We start from the raw sequence: 12379 nt of genomic DNA on the forward strand, positions 1-12379 counted from the left end.
GTGTAGTGCAACGTTCAGCATAATACACCTTGTATACAATCGGAAACCCCTTGATAACAATGGCCCTGCAAGAGGACATCGTAAAATATCATACCATTTGTAGCCCGTCTAGCAGCACAAAGATCATGAAAACAAATTTAGGGAATCCTAGTTTTTATTTAACTAAGAAATAGATAGTCGGCTGATTTCTCTTCAGCTTGCGAATTAAAGCTGATCCACCTTATGAAGTCCGCCGAAAAAATACCTCTCAGCAACCAATGTTCGAGCATGTTTTTTTTTTTATTTAGAATACGATACATCTAGCCGGAACTTTTTTGCTTTTATCTAATGCCGCTATTGTTGATTTCGTCATATTCATTGTTAGAACCTTGATTTTTGCGTGGAAGCACCGCCGTACGCGTTTATGTCGACTCTTTTGACGAATCCGTCTTCCCTGTCCGCGCACACATACGTGAACGTCCATCAGACAACATTTCAAAGTAGCGACCATTGTAAATCGACGCATTGGTTCGTCAAAATGCAGCTTATTCTCCTACGTCTTACAGCTATGCATTAGGTTTACTGCATTAATAATTTTTTTTCATTGCCATCCTTTTCTCTCGTTTTCTTGCTGACTCTTAGCCACACCCTTCAGTATATTTTTATGAAGTTATACACAGACGTTACGATGACGATTACGTGCTTCTGTATTGTCACTGGCGTCGTTGTTGCTCGAGAGGCGATCTAGTTCCGTGGATGCAGTTCGAAACGTTATAACGAGCTCCATATTGACGTCGTTACCTTTCGGCATTTCCCTGTAGCACAAAGGGTGGGCGCGGGATGGACAGGTTCCTTTTTTCTTTATTTTCCTCAATAAGATTTTGTTCACTATTGATGGACGGGCGTATGTCGTATGACTACCCAGTGACAATAGGAACAACGCCTAGACGGCTCTAATATTACCCCATAGTCATAGTACCTAGCTTTCGTATTACTAAAACGTTCTGAGTATCTAACGTGGTGTTCCTAAAGTGGCGCTTTTAACATTGGTTCCATAGCTAACCAAGCAAATAGTGCTTAAAGTACCCATATGAAACAATACGAAATTTGAAGTCGAAGATTATGGTGAGGCTAGTTAGGCACAGTAAGGAAAACCAATCTATTTGCATGGAGTTGACCATCTTTCAGCACCTATTAACTGACAGCCGTACAATGATGCCGAAAGTCATTATCTATCTGGCAGAATGTGGCTCTGTGCACTTCTAACGACGTGCACGAAGTGGATTACATTGTTACAAAAACTCTGAAACCACCCTTACTGCTGCGGTACGTATTAGGGGACAAATCAGGCGTTGTCTACATTTAATGTTTCACATCTATACTTATTATTGACGTTATTTGAAATTAAGTTATCCCGTAACTTACAGCAACAGACACTAAGAAAAAGCGAATTATTAGTTGTCCATGCGTTGTATCTCAATGACAGATTGTTAACGATTTGACATATATTGTGTGTGCTTTTTTTGTAAACTCTTAATTTTAACTTATCCAATTAAATTCTTAGTTTAATAAAAGAACCTGTCCTGGCTTTAAAAATCTATGACCCATTGATTTGTACAACAGGACGGAAAAAAATGCCGAATGCACAGCGAAAGGGCGCCGAGGATATGCCAAGCTAGGCAAGACAACACGATAAACCAAGAGTTATTGCATTCCATATATTTTTTTGTTTTCCATCTTGATTCTTCTCCAACAGCTCTATCATGCTCGTGTTCGTATTTCCTCTACTAACTGTCGGGTAGCTTTGTTTAATCATACAGCGGGAATATTTGTTTGACAATGATTTTTCTTTATCTAAACATCAATAGATGATGTTCCACTGACTGCACCCTAACACATTTATGCATCGTGCCACCTCCACGATTGTCACCGTGGGTATCGCTAACTTTGACAGCGGAATCAAGCCTCAGTCACATCGAGGTAGTGCGCTTGCATAGTTGTCGTGTCCACTGACACCGTCTTTGGCGGTATGACATCAGGTATTTTCATTGATTCGTAGGTATAAGTAGGTGGTGAAGTATCGGTGATAAAAAGATGTTTGCTCCCATTGGGTAACATTCGAAAGGATGGACAGACGACAAATTCATGTATTACATACACAGTGGTGCTAGAAACAAGCCGACTGGGCTTTGCTATGATTCTGTGTCTCGTATGATTTTTCTCGAATGTTCCCCTGTGTATGAATGAGTGCTGTGTGTGCATACGGAGATGACAAATAGATGTGGTGTGCTTAATTGTCTAAGCAGGTGCAGTAGCCTCGAACTGCCTTAAAGGACTGCAAAAGTAATAGAAGCACATACATATATATATCACAACCAGAATAGGCAGAGACCAATTGCACTGCCTTGTGGCGTAAGTTCATAAGTTAGGTAGTTGCCTTTTGGTGCTGCGTACGCTAAATGGATAGGCGGACAAAGGATTGATAGGTTAGCCGGCTTATCTAGTAATTGTCAGTGTTACTTCGACGGCTTCTCTACGTACAGAGTTCGATGGATGTACACACTCGACTTTGTGTACATTTGCTGCTTGAGGCCGCGCTCAGTAACCTCCGAAATGATATCCTACATGCATGCAGCATATACAGCAAAGAGTAGCCAGAGAGTAGTAGTTCTGACATATAGGAACAATGTTGTATCGTGGTGTACAAAATTACCTAAACGGGTGATACCGAGTGAATTTCAACCTGATTTGAAGTTCACTTGTTTCTCTAGGGCTCATTCGGAAATGAGAGGAAACTAAAGTAGTAGGGACTAAAATAATTGTAATAGTAAAATAATGTGGTGGTTCATTTGATAGCTTTAACTTTGACCGGCCTAATTCCAAATCTTAAATGGGTCTAAGTGCTTTTACAAGGTCTCGTCACATTAGAAAGCCTGTTGTGCAACTGTTGTTTGCAACGCGAAGCTGATAATAGACAAAATTACATACTTGTAACGTGTCTGGCCTAGAAGCAGCTCAGCAAAGTACCTTTGGAGTGAAATGCCGCGTTATCGTTAGAGACATGCTTGATCTCCGATAGCAAGTTTAGCTATGCGCTAGTCCATCGATGGCTCGTTTACCTCACGCAGCCTACGCCTTTCTTCCCGTTGAAAGGCACATTGTCTTCCGATATATACGCGCGTTTTGCGTCGCCAGAAATGAAGCGTGCCACGTTGCTGATGGCGATAACAACGAACAGATGATAATGAAGTCGCTAGCAATCGCAGAGCTTATCCTCTAACCCGCATAGGCTGCCAGCCCCTACTATTGTACCTCTCTAGTCACAGCTATCCATATTCATTCGTAATCACCCAATAAACACTCGAATATTTATCGTCTTTTTACTCGTCTATAGAATACATGCTAAATACAAAATAATCGATTGCATATGCTTCTGGATGCAGCATTCGCTGCCCAGTCCTGGGAAGTAAGTGGTGCGTAAACTTCTACCAGAGCTGGGCGGCTGTGCGCCCGGAATTAACAAGCGAAGATTTTTGGGGACACGTACATACAGGAGGGATGCTCACCGTCTCGTACAAATTGTAATAATAATAATAACAACAATCGAACTTTACATAATCGTTTCAGGTTCGCAATCCCTCAAATGGTGACGAATAAGCACACACACCAGTACCTTCGCATCGAAGCCTCATCACATTCGATAATTCAGGAAACGTGAACCGTGAACACGTATAATAGCCGACGTAATACTTGTTGAGCCCACTTTTGCGGCTGCACACATCCCTACCCCATTTACAGCCTGTGCCAGTTCTTGGCATCCTTTACCATCGACAGCTTCACGCCACCAACCAGGGTCATTCTCGCTGTCTCCATTTTCAAAACGATCACTGACCATCAATTAAAGTATTTCCTTCATCCTACTTTTTCTCCTCTTTCCTTTCTAACTGTGCCTCCCCTATTTTTGGTTCTGAGTTTGTTTTTCTCTGAAGTTTTTGGCTGACCTTTGTTCAGACGACAGCTGTTTATATTCAAATCATACACATCCTAACGAAGGTCCGGTAATGATGATTCGAATTCTACTTGGTCTACACCAGCAGCCATCATCATTACCAGTAGAATCCTTAACGGGTAACACCGCTTTCGTCGTCGTGTAGTCTAGCGTTCGCGCCTTCCTCAATTTTGGACGCGACGTTTGTCAGTTGGTGTAGCTAACTGACATACGCATCACTTCATGACACTAGTCGGGCTGCACAGATGGGGGTGCAAAGATGCCGTGGCGTAATTATCATTGATATGATCTCGCGGTTTGGCGCTTAAGATACATTATTCATTGTTCGCCAAGCTTTCCAAGCCCCGCAAGGGTTACAATCATAATTAATGTTTAATTGCATAATGTGCATCTCCTTCGAGTTCGGCTTGAAAAAATAATTTCAGCTACTTGTTTATTAAATTGTAATCATTATTAGATAACAATTAGATCTTGATGCCGCTGTTGGCCAAGACACCGATACAGAGCAAATAGTGTGATCAGAAGCGGAAAAGGAATTGCTTCCGAACCCAATGAAGGGGAGCCTGATTTTTCAGGTGAAATCGATGATTTCTGCCTTCATGTATAATACTGATGTATATGCATATAACCTGTAATATAAGCAGCTTGTTGCGCCACATTACTTATCAAGCGTATGCAATACGAAAGCACTTCAGACGCGGATAGAAAATCCAAAATGAGTCAACTCTAATTCGTTATTTTTTTCTTCTTAAGTTTAACCACACACGTCTTAAATGTATTATAGCATTATATACTCACATTTTTAGAGAGAGATTACTGTCCGATATATATGTGTATGTGTATTATGGTACAAACTTGTCACAAGTCGAAGTTTTTGTGTACATTGGAGAACCATCAGGTTAAAACGCGATTGCGGTTTTAGCAGGAGGTGCCAAAAGTGGTTGGTTATCAATTATCAACCTTTTTCTAGCAAAAAACCTTGGATAGGAGTTAGGCAATCAGTGTCTATTGATCGGACAGTGATAATAAAATCGACAAGTGGCGATACTTTGCCACTGCCCAGTAGAAATAGTAGGAGATCTAGAGCGGCGCTAAGTACTCGACTCAGCTTGTCAGCTTAATGTCTCGGCTTGTTGTCGTTTCGGCCATTATTTTCTTGTTACCTAACTACTTCGACCACTACTGCAAACGTGTTCGTTTTCATACACACAGATACATATGTATCTACATCGTACGCTTGTATGTTTGTAAAAAGAGGCCATCGCTGAGATTCTACAACGAACCTGATCTGATATTCTATAAATGCAGTAGATGGAACCTGACCGTAGAGCAGTAGTCAAAGAACGACCAGGCCCTTCTTGACTACGTTGCGTTGGCATCACAGTATCCTTTCAAATTCAACAAGCCGCCACGGTATCTGGGGCCACCTCCAGTTTGCCTTTTTTATCCACTCGGGTCTGCATCGGCTGACAACATTTAGCAGACAGAAAAAAGAACACGAACGTAAACCCGAGCGTCACTGCGCACAGGCCAAGTGCATCGATCCGACCTCCGTTTCCTAGCAACAATACCACCACTAGCGTTGATCCAACATTTTTTCCGTTATGAGCGTGCGCCTCGAAACGACGAGTGATATATATATATATATATATATATAGAGAGAGAGAGAGAGAGAGAGAGAAAGCAGCATCTGCCCGCGAACGTTTGAAGCTGGCGACGATTGCGGTGGCGAACCGGCGAAACGCACAGCGAAACTTAATCGTGAAGATCGAGACATTTTAGGATTAATGCCAACCTAATCCAAGTTACTTCCCTGTTGGTGCCGTCATTATCTGGTGTAAAATGCCGTAGGTCTCAAATCATTTGGATCGACTTCTCTTTGCCGTAGCTATTCGGCGTTGCTGGGCACATACTGCAGCTTACAGATAAGTAACCAACGTTTTGCACCTTGGGCGATACACTAAAGCCGGCGACCACACGCTGCCTTTATGCGTTTAGCGCTGGTTTATTGTTCGCTCACAGTAGCAGCTACCGAGGCCACATGTGTTTTTTTACCTGATTCCGGCCCGTTCGGCGGGTCCTTTGAAGATAACGATATTCCTCGATACATAATGACGCATGAAGCTGCCGGATGTATTTGGGATAAACATGAAGACCCTACAGTGGAGCACATGTGGTACCGATTTGGTGGTCTATTAGAACGTTGCCGAAAAAGGCGACAGTATAGAACAAAACTATTGTAAGCAATTCGGCAAGATAGTTTTCTTGTAATGAAAACGGAACTCTATCCTTAGTGTTGAGACGAGATAGGTTCGGTAAAGCCAATCTCGAAGATAACTGCAGTACCGCTCACCATGACAATCGCGCGCACAGATGCTTCGTAAATATCATCGACTGAAGCTGTTTAGTGACTCAGAACGGCATTAGTTTATCTAATAGTTGTTGTAAAAATCCGACGTAGAGAACTTCAGACATTTCATTTCTGAGCATTCGCTACGAGACTATTAATGCTCAGAATGACAAAAATCCTAATAGAAAATAAAATTTCTGTTTCTACATTCCAAAAACGTATAAGGGTATATGCAAAAGGGTTGAGACACTAGAGAATGGAGCGCTTCCTATAGCGTAGAGTAGTTGAAATGATCCCCTGAAGGTAGGCATGCCACAAGGAATTAGTTTACGGGAGTAATATAGCGACAACAGTAACAACTGTACCGCCAGTCCAGACTTAAAGATAATTCAAGCCAAGCAAAGTCTGTATGCGGGCAAGCAGGCAGGCAGGCCTGCGTGTAATGGTTCATGACCATTGGAAATGAACTTTCCTCTCATCCTGATTGAAACTATACCTCTTTCGTTCAGGCCAAAGTTGGTATCACAGATCACGTCGGCGCCGGTGGGAAAAGACAGGGATATGTGCTGCCAGCAGAGTGTAAAAAAGAGGCAGTAGAAGAAAAACAGCAGGAGAAACTCAAACGAAGTACTACTAAGGGCCAGATATCCTGCCACTGCTAAGGACTAAAACTAGCCTCGCGGTACAGTATAAAAAGCACTCGCAGGTTATTGTCTTGTCTATATGATGGATCTTGATTTTTCTAATAGGAAAAATCGTCAGAAGTGCAAATTGTGTAGATGACACCTTATTAACTAATTACCGCAATATACGGGATAGCGCCCGTTTCCAAACAGGAAAAGTGGCCTTGCAATGATTTTTGTATAAGTGATACGGTACCCAAGAGCGCTCCATACTGCAATCTGTCAAGTGAAGCTTGATATCTTTTGTTTGCTGTTGCTGCAAGAACAATACATTGAAGGAGACTCTGTTTGATTGTAGCAATGAAATTTTCTATTGAAGAGCGTCGGTTAAAAATTCAAACGTGTTCGTTACAAGTGTATGCTTCAAATTCCGCAATTGCACTATTCGAAACCCCGTGACCTTAACGTGAAAAAAAAAACAATTGTTAGAGAAGTGAATATTCGTCGAACAGGGTGAAGTTCATACAGCGGAGGGTTACACTTTGCCCACCCCCAAAAAAACGAGGCACCTTTTAGCGCGTTTATGATCAACTTCTATAAACTGGCAAAGACACACTGAACAATAGAATCGTGTTACTTCATTTCGTCAGTGAGATTCAATTGTTCTGCGGTGTTCCCCGCACCGTTAGCACATTTGAGGGGGAATAACCCTATGGCCACTGCTTCTACCAAGCAAATAACCCAAAGCTGAGTTAATGTATGCACGCTACGACACCACTTACCTGTGCAAGCTATTGTCCTCTTATTAGGTAAATTAAGAGTCTGTCAATGCTGAATCGCGCCAATTTACACGTGTATGATTGTCACAAACGAACAAAAAAAACTTAGACTAAAGTAGGGTGGCGGAAAGGGAAAGCTAAGAAAAACTTTCTCACAGACAATGAACAGCTGACCTCAAAGTCTGTGTAAAAAATCTAAGTGTAAAGTCTCAAAGAAGCGTAAAATACGAGTATTGACTAAACGTTCATCAAGCCTAGTACACATAATAGAAAATGTTCTGAAAGTATCCGGGCTGTTTTAATAGAATAACAAGATATCGGAAGCGCAACAGAAACATCGAGATCACTCGACAAATAGATTCTATGGTCATATTTTGGGTCACTTTGATTTTACATTCACGAACGAACTATGAATCAATCAGTCCTTAAAATGAGCCCGGCTACATACTGCATTTTGTTCTATATTTATGTAAGCTTTGCAGTATACAGAGATGTCTACAGTTCATTGCTAGGTTTATAATACCCTCTTCAAGGAAAGATGTTTAAAATGTATCATGCTATGATATATATATATAGATATGATGCCATAGTGATGCGACTGGGCGTAGGCAAGATAAATGATTCAAAAATATTTAAACTTTTAAAGTGCAACAGCTGGTACTGATTTCCGCTACGAGCAAATCCTCAGCTATTTTACTTGTTACAAAAGCTATACATGGAAACCATGAAGTACATTATATCTTCCCAGTTTTTTTTGCTGGCTCCTAATAGTTGATCATAGACAATTAATTCTTATGAGCATTTTTCTCGTGTATAATGCTTAACTTATCCATCATTACAGAAGAATTCACCCTAACTTCTATATAATGATACGTAGTATTTAGTTTAATAGATTTAGCTAGCCTAGAGACGATCATGTGCCTTTACAATTGTTATTATTAGTAAGTACCATTCGGTGTAGAATTCTTCCTTCATGAAGAAATTGTTCCGCTGGCGGATATAAATCTAGGTATTGTGATTAATTATCTGCATAATTGTTTCATTATTAGGATTCTACTGCTAAACAGGCGAATGCTCTAGTTGTTACGCTTGTCTTCGCCCTTTCTGCAGCAATACAGGAAGTGGATGGCGTTGATGTTTTGGAGGAATTCTGTTTTACTATAAATGATTCCACGGCAACGCTCCGCATTACTGTCCCTAAAAATTTTCTTGCCATAGGCGAACACACTACCCTTGGCCTTCGACCGCCCGTCCTCTATTCCTTCTGTCCTACATGTCTGCTTAGAGCACTTATTTCGACTGAACGTATATGGTTGCACGCTTATAGGCTTACACGCAGAGTCGACTGATGGTTGCGGTGAGCAAGAGAACCCAGGCAACAAACAAGGAAGACTATGGTACGCATCGTTTCTGGTCGCCCGCTTGGAATGTGGAAACTATGAGAACACGCATCGGCTAAACGAATGGGGCTCGAGAGTACAAATTCATTACGAATTTACGTGTAGACATCGCCGATGAACGTACCGACGACTGATCGGCGGTAGATCACAATTTGCATATTCTGCACTGCAGTCACTGCAGTTGATGTCAGATGAGATGTCTTTTTCTGTAAGGCCAATTATAGCCTTACGCAGGATCGACAGTAGAGATTGAAACGGACAGTTAGAGATATTTAAATGCGAAGGCCTGCCCTACTGTGGTATATATGTGGCTGACGCAGGTGACACTAGCAGCCTCTAAGTACCGTTATAATGACTCATTCATCTGCAGTTTACATTTGTGGCAGTCATTACGTTTCTAAATTGGAGTCCATCTGATGAGAAATATAGCAAGAGCTATTGCAGGATGTTTGGAGGTTACAGAGAGCTATGAAGATCCGCTCTTTTGCTTCTAAATCGAACATCTTTCTTCAGAGTCGCATCATTTTGAATGAATTTCAAGATGCCCGCGGCATTCGTGGAAATTAGTGGACAATCACATACCTAAGCAAACATTATTCAGTGGCAGAGCCGTCGTTATCACCACGAGTGCTATAAGCTAAATATAGACATCTGCTCTGTTAACTTGAAGATAATTATAAAATTTCCGAATCGTAAGGGTCGGTTACGTATTGGCTCACAGAATGATTTACGAATTATAAGGCATGACACTGTTGATCATTCACTTTCACATTATATTTACCTTTCTTGAAATTAATTTTTGCATTGCATGTCGAGGCTGACTTGAGTCAGTCTCGCTAGGACTATGGGCGTAGTCATCAAGCTTCTGGCAAAGATTGCGAGTGATACTCTCCCCACTTCAATACGAGTGCGTCTACAACAGAGGAATAGCACCACACAAAGGAACTAGGAATGCCCGCAGGGTAAACCCATGTTTATTTAGCCAAAGAAAAGACCGAAACATGTATGTGCGATGGTTTCAGATTAAGGCTACGTACAACTGTTCGGCTAGTCTCAGGAGGCCAAATGCGTGAAGCAACCAAAGCGAACGACGAATGGAATGTTCCTGCAAAGTAAACCAAATAAAGCAAAATCATCTAGAAAATGAGCATTATTCTGCTTTCAAATATTTATGGCCTAGTGAAACAGAACGTAGGACTGCAAATGCACAAAAAACTATTTCACTGAAAAGGTAAGATGATACAATCGTGTTATACTTAAGACCCAGGTGAAATATTAGAGGATCGACACTTCGATAATAAATATATATACATAAAAATGTGTGTATAAATTATATATTACAATGAATGTCTTTCTTTTTCCCGTCGGCTCTGGGTTTACAATAGTTTTCGGTCCGCTGCTTAACCGCCAGTTTCTAGCAATCAGACCTTGTATATACTGCAAGTAATAGTGGACGGGGTGGGGTTTAAAATAACGTAGACAACCTAATTCGCTACTTCGTAGAGAGCTTACTACGCGCCTATCGAACCAGCTTTTAGATTTCCGATGGAACCCGTCTTGCTAAACAACCGAAGGAAATGAGAGGTCTTGCCACGGATTACAAGAAAAATTGATGCGTTATCTATGTGGCCTCACTCTTTCATATTACGATGTAGAAGTCGTAGCGGGAGCGAGCAACTAGGACGCTGTCAAACAGAAATTGCACGAACAGTTTTCCCCACTAGAAAATGTCTTCGGCCGGTTTACCGGGAACAAGTGGGCTCTTATAGGCGAGCTCAGGCTTGAGCTTTAGTACGACTATGCGGTCTTCCTATCCAATGTTAAAACGACACTGAAGTCAATTTCCTTTATCAGCTTCATCGCGTAGTTCATCCGACCTCACAGGCGTCCTGATCCGGGCCGACTAGGCGCTTCGTCTGCTGGGCCTAGCTCCACGGATCATTGTACCGATGCGATCTGCTAATGGGATCGGGAACGAGCTTGTTTTAAGGTTAATTGCCTGCGTGCTCGACTGTCGAACACCAAGTTCCGCTGGCGCGGTTGCCTTGTCGCACGATTCATTGGAGCCATCACCCCTTTAGTGTTCGAAGTCGACGTAGAATTAGAAAGAGTTGAACTAGTTTGGGTCGCGCTGGACACCGGCGTCGAGATGAATGCCGTGCTGGCTGGGTTCCTGTAACATGCCGATGTATGGCCTCTGACTCAAACTATTAGACGGATTATCAGGCCTATCGGCGCCTAGCGTCAACCGATAGTTTTCGCTGGGCGAGGGGAGCTCAAGATTGGAGGGGACCAAGCGGAAATACGTGCCGTAGTCGACAGCATGGCCCACGATGCTATTCTCGGACGGAATACAATTAGGTTCTGGCGGGAAATAATAAGGCTACTACGTGCCTTCTCCAGTCGAGGACTTCTCCAGTCGCTATGGTAAAGGACGGTTTTATTCGATTTTGTGTTGATGACCGCAAGTTGAATACAATCATAAAGAGAAACGCTATCCCATTGCTAGGAATAGACAATGCTCTCGACATATATATATATATATATATATATATATAGTCTACGAGAATATAAGGCAAAAAGCGCTTTCTAAATACAACCATACCGACCATATTATCCACGAACTAAGCGCATGCAGGTTATCTGAGGTTGTATTGAAACTAAGCAACAAATAGAATGGAAGGCTGTCACCAGATTTAAAATTAAAACCTGCGTAGGATCATATGGGACATGACGTCAATAGGAGATTGACAAAGCTTGATATTTGAGCTTCAGGCTGAGCCTAACATTACAAATGTAAATTTGCTAAACTTAGATACGCATGAAGTGGTCTAGATTCGGAAGTAAGCGTAAATACACTTTGTTCCGTGCCGAGAGCCAGCCGCCCGAAGTACTGTTTAAGGGCAGTACCGGACATAAAAATTGCATCATTTAGACCTACAGGGTATTATTATTAGCATCTCGAGGTTCTTCGTAACCTATCAGCCCGTTAGGAACTTGATAAAATGTCGGTCAAAACCCGATTCGATCTGACGGAAGTGTGAATGCATCTGTATATTTTACGGGATTCCTAGGTCGCTTGTTTGAAGACATGAGCCTAGCTGAACTAAACAGTATGTTTGGAGTCTTACGGCAAACAGCTGGCTTTCAGCACGAAATAAAGTGAGTCTACGTCTGGATTCGAACTTAAACTACCACATACACCTAAGATTCGCAGACAAATACGCTAGCCATTATGC

At 41.9% G+C, this 12379-nt stretch overlaps 1 long non-coding RNA gene across 2 annotated transcripts in view; it reads left to right on the forward strand.

Annotated features, from left to right (window-relative positions):
* The first annotated feature begins 1875 nt into the window (after positions 1-1875).
* The window catches only part of LOC147756667 (uncharacterized), a 59408-nt gene continuing 48904 nt past the window's right edge, over positions 1876-12379 (forward strand). Inside the window, exon 1 of one of the 2 annotated variants that reach the window (XR_015323147.1) lies at positions 1876-2006. This is a non-coding gene — a long non-coding RNA (uncharacterized LOC147756667). Of the gene's footprint in view, positions 2392-12379 lie in introns of both variants that reach the window. The other variant, XR_015323149.1, reaches the window with a different exon arrangement.

Source organism: Varroa destructor, unplaced genomic scaffold, assembly GCF_002443255.2.
Source record: "Varroa destructor unplaced genomic scaffold, Vdes_3.0 BEIS01000003.1, whole genome shotgun sequence".
NCBI lineage: Eukaryota > Metazoa > Arthropoda > Arachnida > Mesostigmata > Varroidae > Varroa > Varroa destructor.